The sequence below is a fragment of the Cherax quadricarinatus genome, chromosome 1, assembly GCF_038502225.1.
Source record: "Cherax quadricarinatus isolate ZL_2023a chromosome 1, ASM3850222v1, whole genome shotgun sequence".
Classification (NCBI taxonomy): Eukaryota; Metazoa; Arthropoda; class Malacostraca; order Decapoda; family Parastacidae; genus Cherax; species Cherax quadricarinatus.
The window spans coordinates 58,085,409-58,109,795 of NC_091292.1; the positions used below are offsets into that span (position 1 = coordinate 58,085,409).

The following is a 24,387-nucleotide window of genomic DNA, read 5'->3' on the forward strand; positions in this document are numbered from 1 at the left end:
GGCCCCCCTTCTAATTCCAGTCCACCCGCCCATAAAGTTTTGCTTTACAAACAGTGATGAATTGTCCTGAGGTCAATCTTTTTCATGTTCTTGTCCAATAGGAATGTCGTCAGGTTACTACCAGGTACTGGGAATGATGTCAGGTTACTACCAGGTACTGGGAATGATGCCAGGTTACTATCAGGTACTGGGAATGATGTCAGGTTACTACCAGGTACTGGGAATGATGCCAGGTTACTACCAGGTACTGGGAATGATGTCAGGTTACTATCAGGTACTGGGAATGATGTGAGGTTATTACCAGGTACTGGGAATGATGTCAGGTTACTACCAGGTACTGGGAATGATGTCAGGTTACTACCAGGTACTGGGAATGATGTCAGGTTACTACCAGGTACTGGGAATGATGTCAGGTTACTACCAGGTACTGGGAATGATGTCAGGTTACTACCAGGTACTGGGAATGTCAGGTTACTACCAGGTACTGGGAATGATGTCAGGCTACTACCAGGTACTGGGAATGATGTCAAGTTACTACCAGGCACTAAGAATGATGTCAGGTTACTACCAGGTATTGGGAATGATGTCAGGTTACTACCAGGTACTGGGAATGATGTCAGATTATTACCAGGTACTGGGAATGATGTCAGGTTACTACCAGGTACTGGAAACGATGTCAGGTTACTACAAGGTACTTGGAATGATGTCAGGTTACTATCAGGTACTGGGAATGATGTCAGGTTACTATCAGGTACTGGGAATGATGTCAGGTTACTATCAGGTACTGGGAATGATGTCAGGCTACTACCAGGTACTGGGAATGATGTCAGGTTACTACCAGGTACCGGGAACGATGTCAGGTTACTACAAGGTACTTGGAATGATGTCAGGTTACTATCAGGTACTGGGAATGATGTCAGGTTACTGCCAGGTACTGGAAATGATGTCAGGTTACTGCCAGGTACTGGGAATGATGTCAGGTTACTGTCAGGTACTGGGAATGATGTCAGGTTACTACCAGGTACTGGGAATGATGTCAGGTCACTACCAGATACTGGGAATGATGCCAGGTTGCTACCAGGTAATGGGAATGATGCCAGGTTACTACCAGATACTGGGAACGATGTCAGGTTACTATCAGGCTTTGGGAATGATGTCAGGTTACTATCAGGCACTGGGAATGATGTCAGGTTACTATCAGGCACTGGGAATGATGTAAGGTTACTATCAGGTACTGGGAATGATGTCAGGTTACTATCAGGTACTGGGAATGATGCCAGGCTACTACCAGGTACTGGGAATGATGCCAGGTTACTACCAGGTACTAGAAATGATGCCAGGTTACTACCAGGTACTGGGAATGATGCCAGGTTACTTCCAGGTACTGAGAATGATGCCAGATTGCTACCAGGTGCTGAAAATGATGCCAGGTTACTACCAGGTACTGGTAATGATGCCAGGTTACTGCCAGGTACTGGTAATGATGCCAGGTTACTGCCAGGTACTGGTAATGATGCCAGGTTACTACCAGGCACTGGGAATGTCAGGTTACTACCAGGTACTGGTAATGATGCCAGGTTACTGGGGGGTGATGCCGGTTACTTCCGGTTGGGAATGATCCAGAATCCGGTTAAAAAGGCATTAAAAGGGTTGGGTCTGTGCTATGTGAAGTCCCAGGTTTTTGGGGTCTTTTGGTCAGAAACACAAAAATATAGTTAAGGGGACGGTAATGATGCGGTAGGGTTGGAAATGTGTGGGTTTGAGGTCGGAAGATGCCGGGGCCCTCCCGGCACTGGAATGGGTTACTCCGGGTTGAAGTAATGTTTTGGGAAGTTACTCCAGTATGGTAATGATTCGGTTAAGGTCTAATCTTTTCTTGTTAAAAAACAAAAAACTCAAAAACCCCACACCCCAAAACCCCAACCAAAAACCCCACAAACACACCCCCACTAATGTTTCCCCGTGGCCAGAATTTTAAGTTGGAAAAATTCAATTCGGAAGGGATATAAAAGCCGGTTTGGAAAATTTGGGGATAGTGGAACCCGGTACAGTATTGAGGCTAAAAGTTTTTGGTTTTAAAAACGGTTTAGTAAATACCTTAGTGGGTGTGGGTGGGGTGATTGAACACTTGGGATGGGTATGGTGCTGCCCATCCTTTAATGACCAGGCTGGGTGGGTCATTGGGATAATCCGGGGGGGAAACATGGACCTGCTCCGCTTGGGTCAGTAGGCCTGTTGCAGTGTTCATTCTTTCTTATGTTCTTATGTTCTTATACCTCAAAACACACACACACCCACACACGAGCTTACAGCTAACAGGTACTAGCAGCCTCCAGGTATGTAGTGTCACCAGGCTGGCCAAGTAGTGGTGTATGAGCAGTCTCAGGGCGTGATAGTGTCAGTGAATAGCCACACAAGTGTATTAGGAGGTGACCTAAGCCCTGAAAGCCAGGGTGACCTAAGCCAGGTGAGGGTTTAAATAAATCATGAAATTGACGGTTTTCGTATAGGTGTAGAGGGTCATCAGTGTGTGGTGCCCATGGTGTCCGGGGCTCATAGTGTTGACAGAATCGGCTGATGCTCAGTAATAACCCACATGGAGACAGAAACACAGGAGGTTGAGTGATCTGTATATTTCGACCCCCTTTTGAGGTCCTCTTCGGGTAATAAATAATAACTAGTTAATATCTGTGAAGAACATTGTGAACACACAATACACAGGAATAAGTGAGAATAATGAAGACATAAAGAACAACAAGGTACAATACCGTGACGAACAATATACAGTTGGATCTATGCTCTAGGTTCCTTGAATTGACCCTTAATACCTTTCACCCCTCCCCCCACACACAGGCGCTGTATAATCCCTACAGGTTTAGCGCCGCTCCCCCATGATTATAATCTGACAAAGTAATGGTTGTCTCATTAGGTTAAGTTCTTAATTACAATAGCAGTTCGTAAGTGCATCCACAGGTGTATTACAAAAATATATAAGTTCGTACGTAATAGAAAGAGAGAGAGAGAGAGTAAACACGACCATACAACAAAGGCCACTCATAACAGGAGTGCAGGAACTCAGATAAACTGGTACTCTTAAACACAACATTATGGATGCACGCATACACGTTTGTAAATATATACATACATTCCCATACATACAGGAGATGACACCAGTCTGAAATTATATATTCTAACCCTGCCCATTATGCGCGCGCGCGCGCACACACACACACACACACACACTCCCTCTCTCTCTCTCTCCCTCTCTCTCTCTCCCTCTCTCCTTCTCCCTCTCCCTCTCTCTCTCTCCCTCACCCCCATACTCCCTCCTCTCTCTCCCTCTTTCTACCCTTTCTCTCTCCTCTCTCTCCCTCTTTCTACCCTTTCTCTCTCCCCCCCCCACACCCTCTCCCTCCTCTAGCCTTCTGTCTGTGGTAATAAAAAAAAAAAAAAAAAAAAAAAAAATGGGTGGCCTTAGAGGACGGAAAACCAGAGATCTGGTAGACGAACCAGGGAGGAAAGACTGGGAGTTAGAGCTCCAAAAAAGGGAGGAAGAGTGGGGAAGGAAGATAGTAGAGCTTGGTAAGAAAATGGAGGAGCGGATAGCTGAAGAGTGCAGGAAGTGGGAAGTACAGGTCTTAGCAGCAGAAGCTAGGATACAGTGCTTAGAAGAGAAACTGCAAAGCGTGAAACAGATTAGAGAGACAAATGACAATTCAGATGTGACATCAGGAAATTCAAAGTCAGGCGCAGACAAGGGGATGGTAAGCAACAATGGAGACATGCCGTACACGAAGGCCCTATCAGACCCACGTGGGGCCAGGGAAAAGACGACGAGCACACTAAGATCAAACGACAGGTCCGAGGACAATGAAGGTATGCTATATGCAGAGATTCTAACAGCCAACTGCAGTAGCAAGGGACAGCTGATCAGGAAAGACAGTTCACTGAGAATAGAAGTTTCAGATATGACAGGGACTGAAGGCAAGAACATGTCAATGGAAGGAAATAAAATGCCTCAGAGGACACAGATGGAGACTCAGTGGGAGGAGGAAAGGGCGAGGTCAGTTTTTGTGTACGGGCTCCAAGAAGCCAAGGGGGCCAACTTTGAAGAAATAAAACAGGAGGAGAAAAAAATGATTGAAGGCATTATGAAAACAATAGGGGAGGGCAATATGACCCAGGTGACAAATTTTCAGAGAATTGGGTGGTTTGCGAGTGGAAGGATACGGCCTGTCAGAGTAACTTTCAAGGAAGAATCAGTTCGAACCAGGATTCTGCAAGAGAAAGCAAGACTGAGGGACAAAGAGGGGTACCAGAGAGTATACCTCGACCGCGACAGAACACAAGAAGAAAGGACTACACTGAAAGAGAGGGTACAGAGACGCAAGGAGGAACGGGAAGCAATGAAAATGAGCAGGACCCAGACACAGGAGGAAGGGCAAACACACCCCACAGAATCTCCCACCAAAAGACTCCACCCGCGACATTCCCAACGCAACTGAGCAACCTATACTACAACCCACTCACTGTTCCCTCTACCACCAACCCCCATATCACAAACCTCACCCCAACAGCTGTCCCTTATGGGCATTCTGACCCCACCCCCATCAACACAAACCCCACCTACACCACAGCCCCATATAGGCCCCCACCAAGGCTCTCCCTCCCCCAACCCCAATATTCTTGCATGACCACAATGATAGAAAAGAAACTAAAGGTTTGGTACACAAACGCGGATGGAATAACGAATAAACATGAGGAGTGGAATGAAAGAATCAGTGAAAAATCCCCAGACATCATAGCAGTCACAGAAACAAAACTCGCTGAGACAATAACAGACACAATCTTCCCAACAGGATATCAGATCCTGAGGAAAGATAGAAGGAGTAGAGGGGGAGGAGGGGTTGCACTGCTCATAAAACACCGATGGGGATTTGAGGAAATGGAAGGCATGGACATGATTGGAGAAAGAGACTACATTGTAGGTACAATTCAGTCCGGAGAACATAAAGTAGTCATTGGAGTGATGTATAACCCACCACAGAACTGCAGGAGGCCAAGAGAGGAGTACGAAGAAAACAACAGGGTGATGGTGGACACACTGGCTGAGGTGGCAAGAAGAGCTCACTCGAGCAGAGCAAAGTTACTGGTAATGGGCGATTTCAACCACAGGGAGATCGACTGGGAAAACCTGGAGCCACATGGGGGTCCCGAAACATGGAGAGCCAAGATGATGGATGTGGTACTTGAAAACCTCATGCATCAACATGTCAGGGACACAACCAGAGAGAGAGGGGAGGATGAGCCAGCAAGACTGGATCTTGTGTTCACCCTGAGCAGTTCGGACATTGAGGACATCACTTACGAGAGGCCCCTTGGAGCTAGCGATCATGTGGTGCTGAGTTTTGACTATATAGTAGAGTTACAAGTGGAGAAGGTAACAGGAACTGAAGGGGACAGGCCAAACTATAAAAGGGGGGACTACACAGGTATGAGAAACTTCCTGCAGGAGGTTCAGTGGGACAGAGAAATGGTAGGAAAATCAGTAAACGAGATGATGGAATATGTGGCAACAAAGTGCAAGGAGGCAGAGGAAAGTTTTGTTCCCAAGGGAAACAGAAATAATAGGAAGACCAAAACGAGTCCTTGGTTTACCCGAAGGTGTAGGGAGGCAAAAACTAAGTGCAACAGAGAATGGAAAAGGTACAGGAGGCATAGGACCCAGGAAAACAAGGAGATTAGTAGAAGAGCCAGAAACGAGTATGCACAGATAAGGAGGGAGGCCCAGCGACAGTATGAAAACGACATAGCATCGAAAGTCAAATCTGACCCGAAACTGTTGTATAGCCACATTAGGAGGAAGACAACAGTCAAGGACCAGGTGATAAGGCTGAGGAAAGAAGGTGGAGAACTCACAAGAAACGATCAAGAGGTATGTGAGGAGCTCAACACGAGATTTAAGGAAGTATTTACAGTAGAGACAGGAAGGACTCTGGGGGGACAGACCAGATGGGGACACCAGCAAGGAATACACCAACAAGTGTTGGACGACATACATACAGATGAGGAGGAGGTGAAGAAACTGCTAAGGGACATCGATACCTCAAAGGCAATGGGACCGGACAACATCTCCCCGTGGGTCCTTAGAGAGGGAGCAGATATGTTGTGCGTGCCACTTGCCACAATCTTCAACACATCCCTGGAAACTGGGCAACTACCTGAGGTATGGAAGACGGCAAATGTAGTTCCCATTTTTAAAAAAGGAGACAGAAAAGAGGCACTAAACTATAGACCTGTGTCATTGACGTGTATAGTATGCAAAATTATGGAGAAGATTGTCAGGAGGAGAGTGGTGGAGCACCTGGAACGGAACAGGAGTATAAATGCCAACCAGCACGGATTCACGGAAGGCAAATCCTGTGTCACAAACCTTCTGGAGTTTTACGATAAAATAACAGAAGTAAGACAAGAGAGAGAGGGGTGGGTTGATTGCATCTTCTTGGACTGCAAGAAGGCCTTTGACACAGTTCCTCACAAGAGATTAGTGCAGAAGCTAGAGCATCAGGCGCATATAACAGGAAGGGCACTGCAATGGATCAGAGAATACCTGACAGGGAGGCAACAACGAGTCATGGTACGTAATGATGTATCACAGTGGGCACCTGTGACGAGCGGGGTCCCACAGGGGTCGGTCCTAGGACCAGTGCTATTTTTGGTATATGTGAACGACATGACGGAAGGGTTGGATTCAGAAGTGTCCCTGTTTGCAGATGATGTGAAGTTAATGAGGAGAATTAAATCTGATGAAGACCAGGCAGGACTTCAAAGAGACCTGGACAGACTGGACACCTGGTCCAGCAAATGGCTTCTCGAATTTAATCCTGCCAAATGCAAAGTCATGAAGATAGGGGAAGGGCACAGAAGACCCCAGACAGAGTATAGGCTAGGTGGCCAAAGACTGCAAACCTCACTCAAGGAGAAAGATCTTGGGGTGAGTATAACACCGAGCATGTCTCCGGAAGCACACATCAATCAGATAACTGCTGCAGCATATGGGCGCCTGGCAAACCTGAGAACAGCTTTCCGATACCTTAGTAAGGAATCATTCAAGACACTGTACACCGTGTATGTCAGGCCCATACTGGAGTATGCAGCACCTGTTTGGAACCCGCACTTGATAAAGCACGTCAAGAAACTAGAGAAAGTACAAAGGTTTGCGACAAGGTTAGTTCCAGAGCTAAGGGGAATGTCCTATGAAGAAAGATTAAGGGAAATCGGCCTGACGACACTGGAGGACAGGAGGGTCAGGGGAGACATGATAACGACATATAAAATACTGCGTGGAATAGACAAGGTGGACAAGGACAGGATGTTCCAGGGAGGGGACACAGAAACAAGAGGCCACAATTGGAAGTTGAAGACACAAATGAGTCAGAGAGATAGTAGGAAGTATTTCTTCAGTCATAGAGTTGTAAGGCAGTGGAATAGCCTAGAAAATGACGTAGTGGAGGCAGGAACCATACACAGTTTTAAGACGAGGTTTGATAAAGCTCATGGAGCGGGGAGAGAGAGGGCCCAGTAGCAACCGGTGAAGAGGCGGGGCCAGGAGCTAGGACTCGACCCCTGCAACCACAAATAGGTGAGTACAAATAGGTGAGTACACACACACACACACACACACACACACACACACACACACACACATACACATACACACACACACACACACACACACACACACACATACACACACAGCAGCAACCTTAAACCAAGACAGCGATGCCTAAGCGTACGTAATAAGGCAAATAGATTACTGGGATTTATATCAAGAAGTGTAAGCAACAGAAGTCCAGAGGTCATACTGCAGCTTTATACATCATTAGTAAGGCCTCACCTAGATTATGCAGCTCAGTTCTGGTCTCCATATTACAGAATGGACATAAATTCGTTAGAAAACATTCAGCGTAGGATGACTAAATTAATACATAGCATTAGAAATCTTCCTTATGAAGAAAGATTGAAGACTCTTAAGTTACATTCACTTGTTAGACGAAGAATGAGGGGAGACCTGATCGAAGTGTATAAGTGGAAGATAGGTAATAATAAAGGGGATATTAATAAGGTCTTGAGGATGTCTCTCCAAGAGAGAACCCGCAGTAATGGATTTAAATTAGATAAGTTTAGATTTAGAAAGGACATAGGAAAGTATTGGTTTGGAAATGGGTAGTTGATGAGTGGAACAGTCTACCTAGTTGGGTTATTGAGGCTGGGACTTTGGGTAGTTTCAAATTTAGGTTGGATAAGTACATGAGTGGGAGGGGTTGGATTTGAGTGGGACTTTCACATCAGAGCTTATTTCTTGGGTGGCATTGAAAATTGGGTTGGGCAAATGTTTTGTTAGTGGGATGAATTGTAAAGGACCTGCCTAGTATGGGCCAACAGGCCTCCTGCAGTGTGCCTCCTTATGTTCTTATGTTCTTATGACAGAGATAGGATGTTCCAGAGAGGGGACACAGGGACAAGGGGTCACAACTGGAAGCTGAAGACTCGGACGAGTCACAGGGACGTTAGGAAGTATTTCTTCAGTCATAGAGTTGTCAGGAAGTGGAATAGCCTAGCAAGTGAAGTAGTGGAGGCAGGAACCATACATAGTTTTAAGAAGAGGTATGATACAGCTCAGGAAGCAGAGAGAGAGAGGACCTAGTAGCGATCAGTGAAGAGGCGGGGCCAGGAGCTTTGTCTCGACCCCTGCAACCACAATTAGGTGAGTACAATTAGGTGAGTACACACACACACACACATACACACACACACACACACACACACAGCGTGTTAGTATGGTCACAAGCCTCGATTATAATCAGCGTATCAAGGCTCACCTCAGAACCCAAACAGAAGAGTGCCCAAGGCTCAGTCCCCAGCTTCTCGAACCACACACACGACAGTCTCTCCCTTCCAAAACGAGCAGTTTACGACCTTATGTCCGGGAATAATACGTGCCAGTCACCGAGCATAATGGCAGGAGGATACAGCCTCACTGAGGGCCGTCTGCTCTTGCTACTAACACAAGATTTTAATAATGATCATGGCTTTAATTAATCAAGCTTCGGGCGCTATTCGTGCACTTCTTCATTATCTCTGTGTTGTGGCTGGTGGTTTTTTCTGGAAGGGGGGAGGGAGGCTGGGGGTGCGACGTCAGGGCTGTTTTTTCTCCAATATTTGACAATTAAGATGTGGATGGCGGTATTTTGGGGATGTCATGTTGCGGCTGGCGGAATTAAACATGCTGGGTTGCACTTGCCCAAGTGTGTGCTCAACGGAGTCATTTTTGTGGTTAGCGTCGTATGCGATACTTCGATGACAGGCAGCACTCATCACAGTGATGCTGTGATGTGATGAGTGCGTTTTGTTCTGGTGGTATAGTGGTGTATCCAGTACTGTTGTAGTGTATCGTTATGTTGTATTCTGGCGTATTAATTAGGAAAATCGTATGGTATTGTTATGTTTTGTGGAAGGTGTGTTGCTGTGTATTGTCGTGGTAGGTGTATTGTGGTACTGTAGGAGTATTGTGGTGTATCATCGTGGTAGTTGTTTATTGTCGTGGTAGATATCTCGTAGTGTATTGTAGTAGTTGCAACGGGATTTGTCGTGGTAATCTAATTGCATTGTGGTGTATTATATTTTATGTGTATTATGTGTATTGTCGTCGTAGTTGCACTGTGGTTTGTCATCATATTGTTGTGTATTGTGGATAGTTGTATTGAAGTAGTTGTATTGCATAGTGTTGCGATCTTTGTGTTGTAGTTAATCCACTGAGCAGTTGTTTTGTTGTCAAAGTTGTATTAATGTAGTGCATTATGACTATTATTGTGATTATTTGATACGGTAATTGTATTATGGTAGCCACATTCTTGTACTGGGTGTATTGGTATGGTATATTTTAATCTTGGTGCATTGTGATTATACTGGCGAACAATTATGGCCTTCGTGTAGTTTATTTACTAAACTTGATGGGGTAAGTGCTAGATTACTCACCAGCAACAGAAAGTACTGAATATACGTGTGGTCTAGTATAGCTGGTTAACCATAGTGGTAAACAGTGCTTATACTGACACACACACACACACACACACACACACACACACACACACACACACACACACACACACACACACACACACACACACACACACACACACACACGCACAGGGAGTGGGGCTAGTAGCGACCTGCGAAGACATGGGGCCAGGAGCTGTGACTTGACCCCTGCAACCACATATATGTGAGTACGTATAGGTGAGTACGCACAGGGGTCAGTCCTGGGACCAGTGCTGTTTTTGGTACATGTGAATGACAACGGAAGGGATAGACTCAGAAGTGTCCCTTTTTGTAGACGAAGTCAAGTTAATGAGAATTAAATCGGATGTGGATCAGGCAGGACTACAAAGAAACCTGGACAGGCTGCAAGCCTGGTTCAGCAACTGCCTCCTTGAATTTCACCACACCAAATGCAAAGTCATGAAGATCGGGGAAGGGCAAAGAAGACCGCAAACAGAGTGCAGGCTAGGTGGCAAACTTCACTCAAGAAAAAGGATCTTGGGGTAAGTATAATATGGAGCACATCTGAGGCACACATCAACCAGATATCTGCTGCAGCATATGAGCACCTGGCAAAAATAAGGATAGCGTTCCGATAGCTCAGTAAGGAATCGTTCAGGCCCATACTGGAGTACGCAGCACCAGTTTGGAACCCACACCTGGTCAAGCACGACAAGAAATTAGAAAGTGCAAAGGTTTGCAACAAGACTAGTTCCAGAGCTAAGGGGAATGCCCTACGAAGAAAGGTTATGGGAAATCGGCCTGACGACACTAGAGGACAGGGGGGTTAAGGGAGACATGATAACAACATACAAAATACTGCGAGGAATTGACAAGGTGGACAGAGACAGAATGGTCCAGAGATGCGACACACAAACTTCGGGTCATAATTGGAAATTGAGTCAAAGGTGTTAGGAAGTACCTCTTTAGTCATAGAGTTATCAGGAAGTTGAATAGTCTGGCGAGTGACGTAGTGGAGGCAGGAACCATACATAGTTTTAAGATGAGGTATGATAAAGCTCATGGAGCTGGGAGAGAGAGGACCCAGTAGCGATGAGTGAAGAGGCGGGGCCAGGAGCTATGAATAGACCCCTGCAACCACAAATAGGTGAGTACACACACACACACACACACACATATACACACACACACATATACACACACACTCACACACACATATACACACACACACACACACACACACACACACACACACACACACACACACACACACACACACACACACACACACACACACACTCTGGGGACGAATATTGCACATCTCTCTCATAAGGCCTATGGGTGACCATACTACAGAGCATATCTCCAGAAGGACGCATTCAACCGATTAACCTCTGCAACATATACGCATTTGGTGAGGCAAGCATTCTCCAAATGCACATTACTTAAAGATAGTCATGACGCATGTTACGACCATCTTAGAGTATGCGCCACCAGCCTGGAGCCAACAAAACACATAATGAAATTGGAAAAGGTGCAGAAGTTTAGAACAGTGAACAAGAGAAGAGAACGTAGGAATTATACTTTGCGAAATTTGAAGATAGAAGGACTGGGAAGGACACGATACTGTCATGGAAAAGACCCAGAGGACTTGGCAGCATGGTCCGGGATAAACTGTTAGAATGAAACAGGTATACTAGGACTCAGTTGGAAGCTGAAGAGAGAAAGATATCAAGATATGTTTGTTAGCCTCAGGATGACCAAGAAACAAAACGACTCGGGCCATGATGTTTATGCAGACTCCATAGACCGCTCTAAGAACAAGTGGCTTTGACTTCAGGTATATCATGGTATAACTTTGCCATAATGGTGCTTTCACAGTTGAATTGCTTGTGGTGCAGCATTAACTGCAGGTTTTGGTGTTGCAGCCGTAAATGCCTCATACTCCAGAGGGCCATTAGTGAAACAGGGTCGTGTAACCGCGCTGAACTGCCTGGGTTGCCTTGTAAAAATGGTTTTACTAATTCATTGGGTGCAAAGGAGGTTATAAACGCTGACAAGGCAGCTTGGGAGGGTTGAAAGTATTTCCAGTCATCAGTATTTACCTGGATAACGTAATACTCCTCTTATACATTGTCATCCAGGGAAATATTCAAGACTTTTTCTAACAAACTTTAGAAGAGGGTTACATTCTTTTAGTTTGGGACTGTTGACCTCTTAAGATCATCGAAAAATGAAAATAGGAGAGCTTTGAGAGGGATAGAAATTTAGTGAGCAGGTAGAAGGCATATGCATCAGTGTCTCCGATCCCACCTTCTGTTTTCTTGAGATTGGAGATATTATTTTCCTAGTATCAGGTTGATAACATTGAACTCAAGAGGAGCATGAAGGAATTTACTGTCGGTGAGGTTAATTGGCTACACTTCTGGCAAAACGACTGTGATTTGGTGAGTGACTTGTTGGCTCGAGGAAACTATATCGCATTTAGAAGTATTATGGGATTAGTCCTACATTCGAAGATTTTTTTTTCTTTTGTCCTTTAGCAAAGATTCTAAAGTGGCAGCGTCCGGTAACCTGATTTTGAGGCCATTGAATAGCCTTCCTGTGACTTCCTTAATGATTAGGCAGAAAAAGAGAGAAGGGAGAGAGGCCCAAGGGTTCACCCTGGTACACACCCTCATACGAGTCATGTTCCTGTTCACCGAAGAGAAGTTCTGAGACGCCGTTGTAACACGATTGAATGAATAAATATTGGGGAGATCAGAGTTGATGAACATTTCGGAGTACAGTATTCCCTGTGATCCAGCTGTTGTATGACACTTACGGGTTATGCGCTCTCCACGAATATAATGTTTTTGACCAACCTCAAAGCACTGATAGCGTCAGTTTTTTAAACGGGGTTTTGTGATCTGTTAGATTAGCATTGTAAGCCGATGCTGTGAGGGCTGCTGCCTAACCGCCTTGTCCACTCCCAGACCCAGTTAGGGTATCCTGTTTTCTTAAACGCAAAGAGGCGCACAGAAAATAGGAGTCTAAGTTCAGGAAGAGCGCCAGCGAGGCAAACATTCGCAAATTTGATGAGCTCAGAGAGAAGGCTGTCTGCAACATCTTAAAGCGATGGATTAGGCATTGCTTTATATGCTGAGATTTTTAAAGCTGTGAATGCGCCTGCTGATCCCGGTGTGAATGATATAGCTTTATGCACATGATCATAAAGATAAATTACACATATGTGCAACACTTGGGTATCTTTATTGAGGAAAAGTTTCGCAAGACAGTGGCTTCATCAGTCCATAGAAAGGAGAATGGTGAAGAACAGGAAGAGTTTAAGGTAATAAGTCCCTCAGCCTTAATGGACTGATTACATCGACTCAAGGCTGAGGGACTGATTTACCTCAAACTACTCCTGTTCTTCACCATTCTCCTTTGTATGGGCTGATGAAGCCACTGGGGAAACGTTTCCTCAATAAAGATCTCCAAGTGTTGAACGTGGGTCTAATTTATCAACTTTTCGGTTCTGATAACTATTTATCTACGATCTTAAAGTTCTACTCCTGTGATACTGTCTTGGAGGTCAATGTTATTCTTTGAAGCTTTAAGTGGATGTTTATCATGCACTTTTTTATTTAGCAAAATTGTATTATATGTCAGCAGTGTGCTGCTGACATATTCTATATGATTGTTAAGCAGTGGGAAAAAAACTGTTTCTCCGTCTTATTCTATCACGCAGGATGGAGCTCAATACAAGGTTGTGGAAAATTGCATTTATCTGAATGTATCATTATATACATAACAGTAAATGAAAAGATAATTATTATTTATCAGTTAGACATGTAGGAATTTGGGACACCTAGGTCGCAAAAAATGTCCCCCTTCGATACCTACTACTGTCATATCCACAAGTTGCTCTGGACCTACTATTAAATGAAATATACATACACCAGGAATACTGGTAAATATATAAATTTGTGGACTGTATATTAAAAATAATAAATGGTTATATATATACACAATTACATAACAGAAGGAAAATATATCTTAATATCACTCACCAATTTGACTGGAGATTAATGTATATCATACCCAGAAAACCTAAATCTAACTAAATCTATGAAAATAATGCTGGCCAGAATTACACACATATCTAGAGAGCTTATCTGAGGTTCCTGGAGCTGTCTTGTCCAGTCGTCTGATATCTCAAGTTATGCAGGAATGCATATCCACCAATTTCGCCTCCTATTTGAGAGGTGTCAGCACAATTTTAACCTCTAGAGCACGAAAAATTCTTCCCCATTCACCGTTTCTAATACAAATTCAAAACCAAGATGGCGAGTCTCGTCTGCGCAGACGCAGGCTTTCCGTTTTCTATGACATAAATATTATTAAATACAGTATGGCCATCTATTTACATATACTGAATTACAGTATTTTCCACACTGCGGCCGGCCGGAGTTCGTTGCTAAACGACTCAAATTGCTCATTTGACAATGGTGGAGGACCTGGGTACATATAGGATCTGGCATCCACACGGCGACATATTACACAAGATTTAATCACCCTTTTTACACTTTGCTGTCCTTGTGGAATCCAGAAAGTTTCCCTAATACAATTTAAGGTATCTTGTACCCCACCATGCATTACATTTTTATGGGCATTTAGAACAATCAGATTTGTTAGATGATGAGTTTTGGGCAGTAAGATAGGGTGTTTAGCATAATCACCCAATTCAGCATTTTGTAACCTACCTCTGCACCTAATTACCTAATTACCTTTCACAATTTTTCTTTCCATCATCAGTTTAATCTCATTTCCATAGATTTCTTCTTGTACCCTCTTTATCCAATATTCAAGAGGATGTGAAAACTTATATGAAATATTTATCTTGTTTAGAAATTCAAATGCCATCTTAGTTACATTGATCAGTTTGGGTAAAGAAGAATACCTATTTATATCAATGGCTAAGGGAGGACAAACTATTGGAGCGGTGGTCACAGTAATTTCAACAGGAGCAATATATGCCTTTTGTACAGGCCAATTAGCTTTATTTACCAACCAGCTCGGTCCTTTAAACCATGATACAGCATTTACAAATTTAGCATAAGGTAAACCTCGAGACAAGAAATCAGCTGGATTCTCCTCACCAGGTATATGATTAAATGTTAACATATGCTGACCCAAACTATTATACTTCTCTTGCATCTGATTAATTTCAGCAACTCTGTTTTGTACATACACAATTTTACTGTTTCCATTACGAATCCATTGTAAGGATACCTCATTATCAGACCAAATTAAAGTGTTGCTAATATTTATCTCCTGCAACTTATTTCTTATATAATTAGCTAATTTGACACCTACATAAATGGCTGCTAATTCCAACTGAGGTAAGGTACATGATTTAATTGGAGACACTTTAGCCTTAGACATAACAAGAGAGATAAGACTATTACATTGAAGATAAGCAACTGCTCCATATGCCAATTTTGAAGCATCACAAAAAATGTGGAGTACATTTTTCCCATTTGGATTGGCCACCTGGCGTGGGAACTCCAACATTGGAATTTTTTCATAATCACCAATTAATTCATCCCACCTGTTAATGAATTCCTCAGGTAGAATTTCATCCCAAGCACATTTAAGTTTCCATGCTTCCTGAATTAATAATTTCCCTCTTATAGTAAGGGGTGACACTAAACCTAGTGAATCAAAACATTTGGAAACTTCAGCAAGCAAAACTCTCTTAGTTAATTTATTGGGCATACTGTAATTATTAGGTTTTAACATTAACAAATCTCTCTCAGTATCCCAATTTAAACCCAGTACATTACTACATTTTGGCACTTCATCTCCAGGGTAATCTTTACTTATTTTGTCCTTCAATTTGGACGAATTACTATTCCATTCTCTGAGAGGCATATTTGCACTTTGCATTATTTTATTAGCCTCTCCATAAGTCATTAACAGTTCCTCTTCAGTTGACGTCACACACAGGAAATTGTCCTCATAAAATTGTTTGCTCATTACTTTACTCAATGGACTTCCCGTACATTTAAGGTGTGCATTTATCGTCGCTTGAAGTAGGAACGGACTGGATGTAGCACCAAATAATACGCTCCTAAAGCGAAAAGTTTTCAGAGGGCTAAGTGGGTCAATAGGATTCTCAGGCCATAAGAAGCGGGTACAATCCCGGTCAGCCTCTTGTAAACCCACTCTTAGGAAAGCTTTACTTATGTCAGCCGTAAAGGCATAGTGCTTCACTCTGAAATTTAATAAGATATCTCCTAATTTTTCCGTCAACGACGGACCTGTCATCAAACAGTCATTTAAACTAGGTACATTTTTGTTACTCCTGGCACTACAATTAAACACAATCCTCAAAGGAGTGGTCTTAGAATCCTTCTTCACTCGGTGATGTGGCAAATAGTGACCATAAATTTTGGCTTGCTCAGGAGGTACCTCTTCTATAAATTTATTAATTAACTGCTCAGCAATTATATCATTATAGGCAGTTAACAATTCTGGTGTCTTCCTCAGTTCGCGGAGCTGAGCCTTTAATTGTCCATATGCCATTCTGTAATTAGTGGGCAATTCTGGATGGTTCAGTCTCCACGGAAGGCGTACCCAGTATTGTCCAGATTCAAATTTTACATCTCTCAGGTATTGCTCCTGAGTAAAAGAATCGTCTGGACTTTCTTCATTTACATTTATTCCAATGCTGTCTAATTCCCACAATTTATGCACTGGCTCAACACCATCCTCTATGGAAGAATTATACTGGGGTACGATTTCATGAGTAAGACACACAGTTATGGTATTTGTAGTTTCCTCTAGTCATGAATTATTATTACGAGGAATCCTACCATACATTACATGGTCTCCTGCAGTCTTCAAAAGGGTGACACCACATTTCTTTACCATACCCTTTACAAAGGAGGCATAATAGTCACTACCTATCAAAATATTTATTGGGCCTACAGAATCATCACTTACACCAGAAGGTGCTAAATTTACATTATGTGAGAGTCTTTCTGTAGCTTTACTAAGCCCTACTGTAGTTATTTTCTCTGGAAGTCTATCTACAATTACTGCATTAACACGGTTTTTCTCATTGCCCAACCTGACAGTTACATAAACAGTGTCATACAATTGAGACCTTTTATCCGAGAGAAAACCAGATAATTTTAAAGTTGTGGGATCTCCCATCTGTACTTTCATACCATCAAGACATTTGCGTTTTATGAAAGTACGCCTGGTTCCCTGGTCCAATAATGCATTTACATTTTTTGATTTATGCCTTTTATCATCAATTTTTACCTGTAACACCTGTAACACAGCAAAACCATCATTATTAACATTAGCAGCAATTTTTACATTAGCTACTGTTGTGTCAGGATTGTCAACATTATCATTATTATCAACATTGTCATATAGACCCTTACACATGACTATATGGTGTCTTCCTTTGTGACATTGATAACAGTTGTTTAATTTAGCATGACAATCCTTTACATTGTGATTACCTAAACACCTGATACATCTGTCAAGTTCCTCCAATCTTTCAACTTTATCATTCCATGAATTGTATGCATTGCAATTCTTAGAAAAATGAGTACCCTTACAGAAAAGACAATCTCTCCTTTCTTTGACTGGTTTCTTATTAACTGGGCTACTCTTAGGAGGGTACTTATTCTTCTTACCTTGTGGAGAATCATTATTTCTGATTCCTGCTCCTTGATATGCCCCTATGTAACTCCTTTTAGGAAATGAATTTTGATTATTAACATTAGGATAATTTTTCCCTTTGTGAAACTTGGCAGATACCTCAGAGTTATCATGTGTTGCATCTTTAAAATGAGTTAGTTGGCTGGTCTGCAACTGCACAATCAATTCTTGTAGACCTAGTCTTATTTCCTCCAGACCAAAATAACCCTTGTGATATTTGTTTGAGATCCATTCAAGTGTTTTATAGTTTAATTTATTCTGTATCATGGCACTCAATAACCAGTCTGAATCCTTCAGATTATATTTATTACTTAAAGTTTTGAGAGTGCTCTCCACTTTAACTCTAAACTGCTGTAAACCTTTATAAGTGTGATCTGGGGATTTTAAATTAACAATGATATTCACTAGATCCAACCTACTTTGTTCTATATTACCATAAGTGACCTTCAACAAGTCAACTGCTTCCTTGTAAGAGTCATTTACATTGGGAAAGGCTTGTATGAGTATGTGAGCATCTCCTCTTACCTGTCCTCTGAGGTAAAATAATTTAGTTACACAGGCTAGATCACTCCTGTCATGCACAGCTGCTTTAAAAATTGACCAAAATTCCTCCCAGTTTTCTCCAGGATTAAACACAGGTAAACATAGTTCTGGGAGTTTTGGCAAAGACATATTATTTGTTGGAGCAGACTGATTAACTGCCTGGTTTACACATTTTAATTTCTTCAAGGCCTGACTTTTACAAGAAAGAATATTTTCTTCTAATTCATAATACTGATTAATCATAAGATCTACTTCAGTCTCATCTACACAGTTTACTAACAAATCTCCTTCATATTTGTTGTAATATAATTTGTATGAATCATATCTATTACCTAAAGCATCTAAATACAATTTTAAATCATCAGTATTCACAGTTTCTTGATTCATTAATTCCAAGCACTTATTATATGCCTTGGTTACATGAACTTTTCTAGCCTGTAGTGATGCTTTCTTTACTCTATATTCCATATGTTTTTCTTCTATATTAATTTCCCCCATTTTCAGCCATGATGCAATGAATTAAATTCAACTTTATTAATAACACTGATACAACTTACCTTTGAATAAATCCTAGCTACTTGAGCTTAGCAATTACATGTATAATATAAATTTTAAATGTACATTAATACAAACTTGGCTCATCAAAATTAATATACAAATTAATAAATCCTTGCCAGAATTTGGCATAGCAAAATTAATATACACATTAATAATTAGCTACACATGGCTTATCAATTACACATACACTGATATAAATCTTGGCCAAAATTGGCTTATCAAATTAATATTATACAAATATAAATCCTTGCCAGAATTTGGCATAGCAAAATTAATATTATACACAATATAATCTTTATCCACACTTGTCTTATCAATTGCACATACGCTGATATAAATCTTGGCCAGAATTGTCTTATCAAATTAGTATTATACAAATTAATATAAACTTAGCCAGACTTGAGCTTAGCTTACCAAAATTAATACTGTAATTATTATAATCCACTACACATTAAGTAAATTTGTGAACTTAACATCCACCTCCTTCTGTCATTTCACATATAATTATTAAGCAATTAATTAATGACTTCACTAATTACCTCCGGTTCAAGAAGGACAAACGGGCAAATTAAATGTGGAAAATTGCATTTATCTGAATGTATCATTATATACATAACAGTAAATGAAAAGATTATTATTTATCAGTTAGACATGTAGGAATTTGGGACACCTAGGTCGCAAAAAATGTCCCCCTTCGATACCTACCACTGTCATATCCACAAGTTGCTCTGGACCTATTATTAAATGAAATATACACCAGGAATACTGGTAAATATATAAATTTGTGGACTGTATATTAAAAATAATAAATGGTTATATATATACACAATTATATAACAGAAGGAAAATATATCTTAATATCACTCACCAATTTGACTGGAGATTAATGTATATCATACCCAGAAAACCTCACTCTAACTAAATCTATGAAAATAATGCTGGCCAGAATTACACACAAATCTAGAGAGCTTATTTGAGGTTCCTGGAGCTGTCTTGTCCAGTCGTCTGATATCTCAAGTTATGCAGGAATGCATATCCACCAATTTCGCCTCCTATTTGAGAGGTATCAACACAATTTTAACCTCTAGAGCACGAAAAATTCTTCCCCATGCACCGTTTCTAATACAAATTCAAAACCAAGATGGCGAGTCTCGTCTGCGCAGACGCAGGCTTTCCGTTTTCAATGACATAAATATTATTAAATACAGTATGGCCATCTATTTACATATACTGAATTTCTGGAAAATATATAAGTATTTTCCACAAAGGTGTTGAAATATGTCTGCCTGAGCTGGGAGGCTTCAGTAGGGCAGTGAGAACATCGTCTAGCATTCCATTAAAGGTCATCACTGACTACGGGAACTTGAAAGGTTTCGTTCCAATCTAACTGGAGTTACTGTCACTTGGGAACTGCAATATCTCAGAATTCTCTCTCCCGTGCACAGGAGAAATGGATTTTTATGAAGATATCTCCATCCCAGGGCGTGGGCAAAAAAAATTATGCATACGAGACGTAGGATAGCGTGAAAGAAGAGGAATTTGGACGTCATTATATATCTAGCTGTAGGTAAAGAAAGGAGGGGTGGGAGAGAAATTTGTCTGACGTAATGTCTATAACCACTCGGGTACATCAGTAGACAACCAAGCAGTCGTTATATTCCTTAGAATATAAAATGTCGCTATCCTCGCAGTATTTTAATTGTTATTATTTAGAAAAATAGATCATAGCAGTGGGCTACTATTGTAGTCTGTGTGATAGTTGCATAAGTACATACAGAAGCATTTTTGTTTATATAATTACAGTATATGTGTACACACCCATAACACACACAGTACCACCTGTGTTTAGACATGAGAGTTTGCCCAGCATGTTAGCAACTTGTAGGAGAGATAGTTGTCCTGTTGTAAACTTTAAAATAGAAGTGTATTACAGTGGATAAGGCAATGGTTATAGGAGTTTTACATGAATATACACTTAAATGCACACGAATTCACACACACACACACACACACACACACAAATCTGGGGTAACACTAGGCTGTTGATGAGTACTGGTCAATTTAGGTTGGACATTGAGGACATCGTCAAGCATCCCAGAGAGTAAAAAGCATTTACATAGTTGCAAGAATATCATTACACATTCAGCTGTTTAATGGTAAAGGTCTTGTTCCTTCTCTTTTCCAGAGCTTGTGTAGAACAAGCAGGGATGGTAGACTTTCCTGTAGCTGCCTGCATCTGCCACAGGTGGTGATATTACAACCTGATTCTGACAGTCACCGAGGTACAGTCTAGTGAACGTTTTATGTTGACTCTCAACTTTCTGGCCAGAACAGATCACAGTGCCTTACTCTAAACTTCTCACATCTCAGGGTATCTGTTGTCTCGTCTACCAGAACTGATATCCCACAGAAGGATGGAGCTAACATTTGTTTCTTGAAGAGCTCGTGCTGTGTTGGGATCTCCTGGTAATTTGTCTTATTGCTTTTGAAGTCCCCCCCCCCTCACCTCTTCTGTTTACTTGCTTTATGGGGTTGCTTATGTACAGGTTTCAGGTGCTTTTAATAATAGCCGTTATGGTCAAAATTCAACACTATATTAATCGCTTAGAGAGGAGGGGGAGAGGGACAGGGTCGTCAGTATTTGTAACATCCTCTCGGCAGCCACTACACAAGCATTGTGCACCTTCGCAGAGGGGAAAAAAACAATGGAGCAAAAACAAGGGAACAAGTTGTTAATAAGTTCGTGACCGTCCCTATAACCCAAACCAGGGCGCGCGCGCACACAAAAAAAGGAGAACCACCTTGATAACTGGTCAAAAAGCGAGTTAACGAGGGAAGGCACAGACCTCCTCCTCCTCCTCCTCCTCCTCCTCTTCCTCTTCCTTTCTCTCTCTCTCTCACTCTCTCTCACTTTCCCCCCTCTCCCTCCTCTCCCTCTCTCTTCCTCCCCTCTCCGTCAGTTTTCTTTGCCTAGGGTGTCGAACGTCAAGACAATCACCATGTTTGTATAATAACTGCTCGTGCCCGAGTACACGATCTTCCAGTTTTTTCCCGAGGCATCGTGAGAGAAGACCTGCAATCTGATTGTTTTAAATCTTCATGACATTATCCTCATCACTGATGCTATTATGCTTATATCTCGGACCATCAGATCTAGTGGGTAGTGGCGGAATGTGTAGATACAGTGTTGCAGAAATGTGTGGATCTAGCAGGTAGTGCTGTAGAATGTGTGGATCTAACGGGTAGTATTGGAGAATGTGTGGATCTAGCGGGTAGTGTTTGATAATGTGTGGATCTAGCGGGTAGTGTTGGAGAATGTGTGGATCTAGCGGGTAGTGTCGGAGAATGTGTGGATCTAACGGGTAGTGTCGGAGAATGTGTGGATCTAGCGGGTAGTGTCGGAGAATGTGTGGACAGGAAAGCCAACACTCACGCTACATTACTACCGAGAATCAAACCCGGTTCACACAACAGAAACGAACACATACACACACAAAAAAAAAATACCTGCGTGAAAATTTATAATTAGATATTACAGAATACATTCTAATGGCCTCGAATTCTTCGTTTAAGCGGCGTTACCATTCTCAGTAACAAGAATTCACTGTAAGGGCGCATGAAACGGCATGACCGCGTTATTAGAAGTGGAAATGTTAAGCACAACCTGAGTTAGTGAAGAGGCAAGATGCTGCAATATTTTTCTTCCTCTGCTGTGATGACCCAGGAATCCGCGAAGCGTTTCACTTCGGAAAAAAAAGAAAAAACAACACTCGCCTCTATTCAGCCTAAATCAAATTTTATATGAATTAATGCTCCTTAATTTAACCTGAGGTAGTGTATATTTTTAGCCTGGTAATTATCATTAGCCTTGCCCAGCTCACTGCTAATCACGTCCCTGTTTGTACTGGGAGGATGATGGGGGGGGGGGCTTAAATTCCAGTGGTTGCAGAGTACAAGTAGTGTAGAGCAACTGCTGTTTACCTCTGTACTCGCAGCACGGATGATTGATCATTGTAATTACCTTGAATAGATGATTAGCTCTCGTGTTTATCTTGAGCGGCGGCGATACACCCGTCTCCCTGACGGGGTGTTCGTCCATCTTGTGGCTTGCTCGAGTGGGCTTGAGGTTGTGCAGATAATACCCCCTCGTTATCAGACATCGGGAGCCGCCCGCCGGACACTGGGGTGAAGGATATCGCTAGTTGCTGCTGCTGCTGCTGCAACATCAGCAGCAGCAGCAGCGGATGGAATTTAGCCTTTTTTGTTGTTGTCGAAGGATAATATAATAAAGATTAAATAATATCGCCAGGGGGATTAGGGTAAAACAGTGCTCTTGTTGACTCTGATAGCGATAATCACAAAATTTAGTGAGAAAATTATAATTGGCCTGGAAGGCTGTCGTTCATGTGACATGTGAAGCACCTTGGAAGGACCAATATTTAGCGCTTATACGCGAATTATAACGTCCACATTTCACTTGCAAGATGTGCGATTAAAATGTTCCCACATTGAATTAATTATATATTGTGTGAAAAATTGTTTTGCACTGAAAAAGTGATACGTAATATCTGAACACGAATGATATCTTCTGACAGTTTTTTAAAGGGTATTTTAGTCTCCTTTACGTCAAGAGGGACACAGTAAGTTTGTAGGTTCATGCTAGGTTGGTCCTACTCAAACCTAACTTGACTATCTCTCCAAGTCTTTTTTTTTTTTTAAATTGCAACATTTCACCTTCGCGGTGGGCTGTTTCAGTCAAATACAGAGGAGAATTGATTGTAGGCAACAGTAGTGGTGAAGCGTATCGCGTAGGGGAAAAGTTACATTACTGTTGCACATATGTCTTACTCACCAACTTGTCTGTGTTGTATACCATTTTCAGCATTTTTAATGTTGCCAGCGTACATGATTCAGGGTCGCTACTTGGCAGCTCCATCCATATACAAATTTCTTGTCCAACCAGCATTGCCGTATATCCTATCTAAAGATGAACAAATTGAACCCCAGTGCACCATTTCCAGCTCTGTTCCAGTTATGTATGGCATTTTCTTTCTCCATATGTATGACCCAGACGTCAACAACCCACAACCCGCTGTCAATTTTTACTTGTAAAAATAAGAATTCCAAAGACGTATAAGTCACACTGCTATTATAGCTTTGTCAGTCACATATGTACTTAAAGTGAGTTTTTTTGCTTAACTTTTTTCTTTTTGATTTCTCCAGCTCCAGGAACGTTATTTAGGCTGGTTGGTTTGTATGTTTAGTGGTAATTGGTGATAAACTACTATTTTTTTTTTTTTGAGGGAATGAGTACGGTCAGTTGAATAGTGGAAAATATGTTCAGAATCGCTCGTATGATGTTCAAGATCATTCCTTACACACACACACACACACACACACACACATTGATTGAAATACTCGGAAGAGTACAAGAGGGTGTTCCTAGACAGAGACAGAACAAAATCAGAACGACAGCAGCTGAGGGAGAGGACAAAAAAGCGA

General features: G+C 41.9%; 1 long non-coding RNA gene across 1 annotated transcript in view; it reads left to right on the forward strand.

Annotated features, from left to right (window-relative positions):
- Positions 1-21,170, forward strand: part of LOC138852868 (uncharacterized) — a 394,657-nt gene extending 373,487 nt beyond the window's left edge. The window contains exon 4 of the long non-coding RNA XR_011392143.1: positions 21,071-21,170. This is a non-coding gene — a long non-coding RNA (uncharacterized lncRNA). The remainder of the gene's footprint in view (positions 1-21,070) is intronic.
- The last annotated feature ends 3,217 nt before the right edge of the window (positions 21,171-24,387 follow it).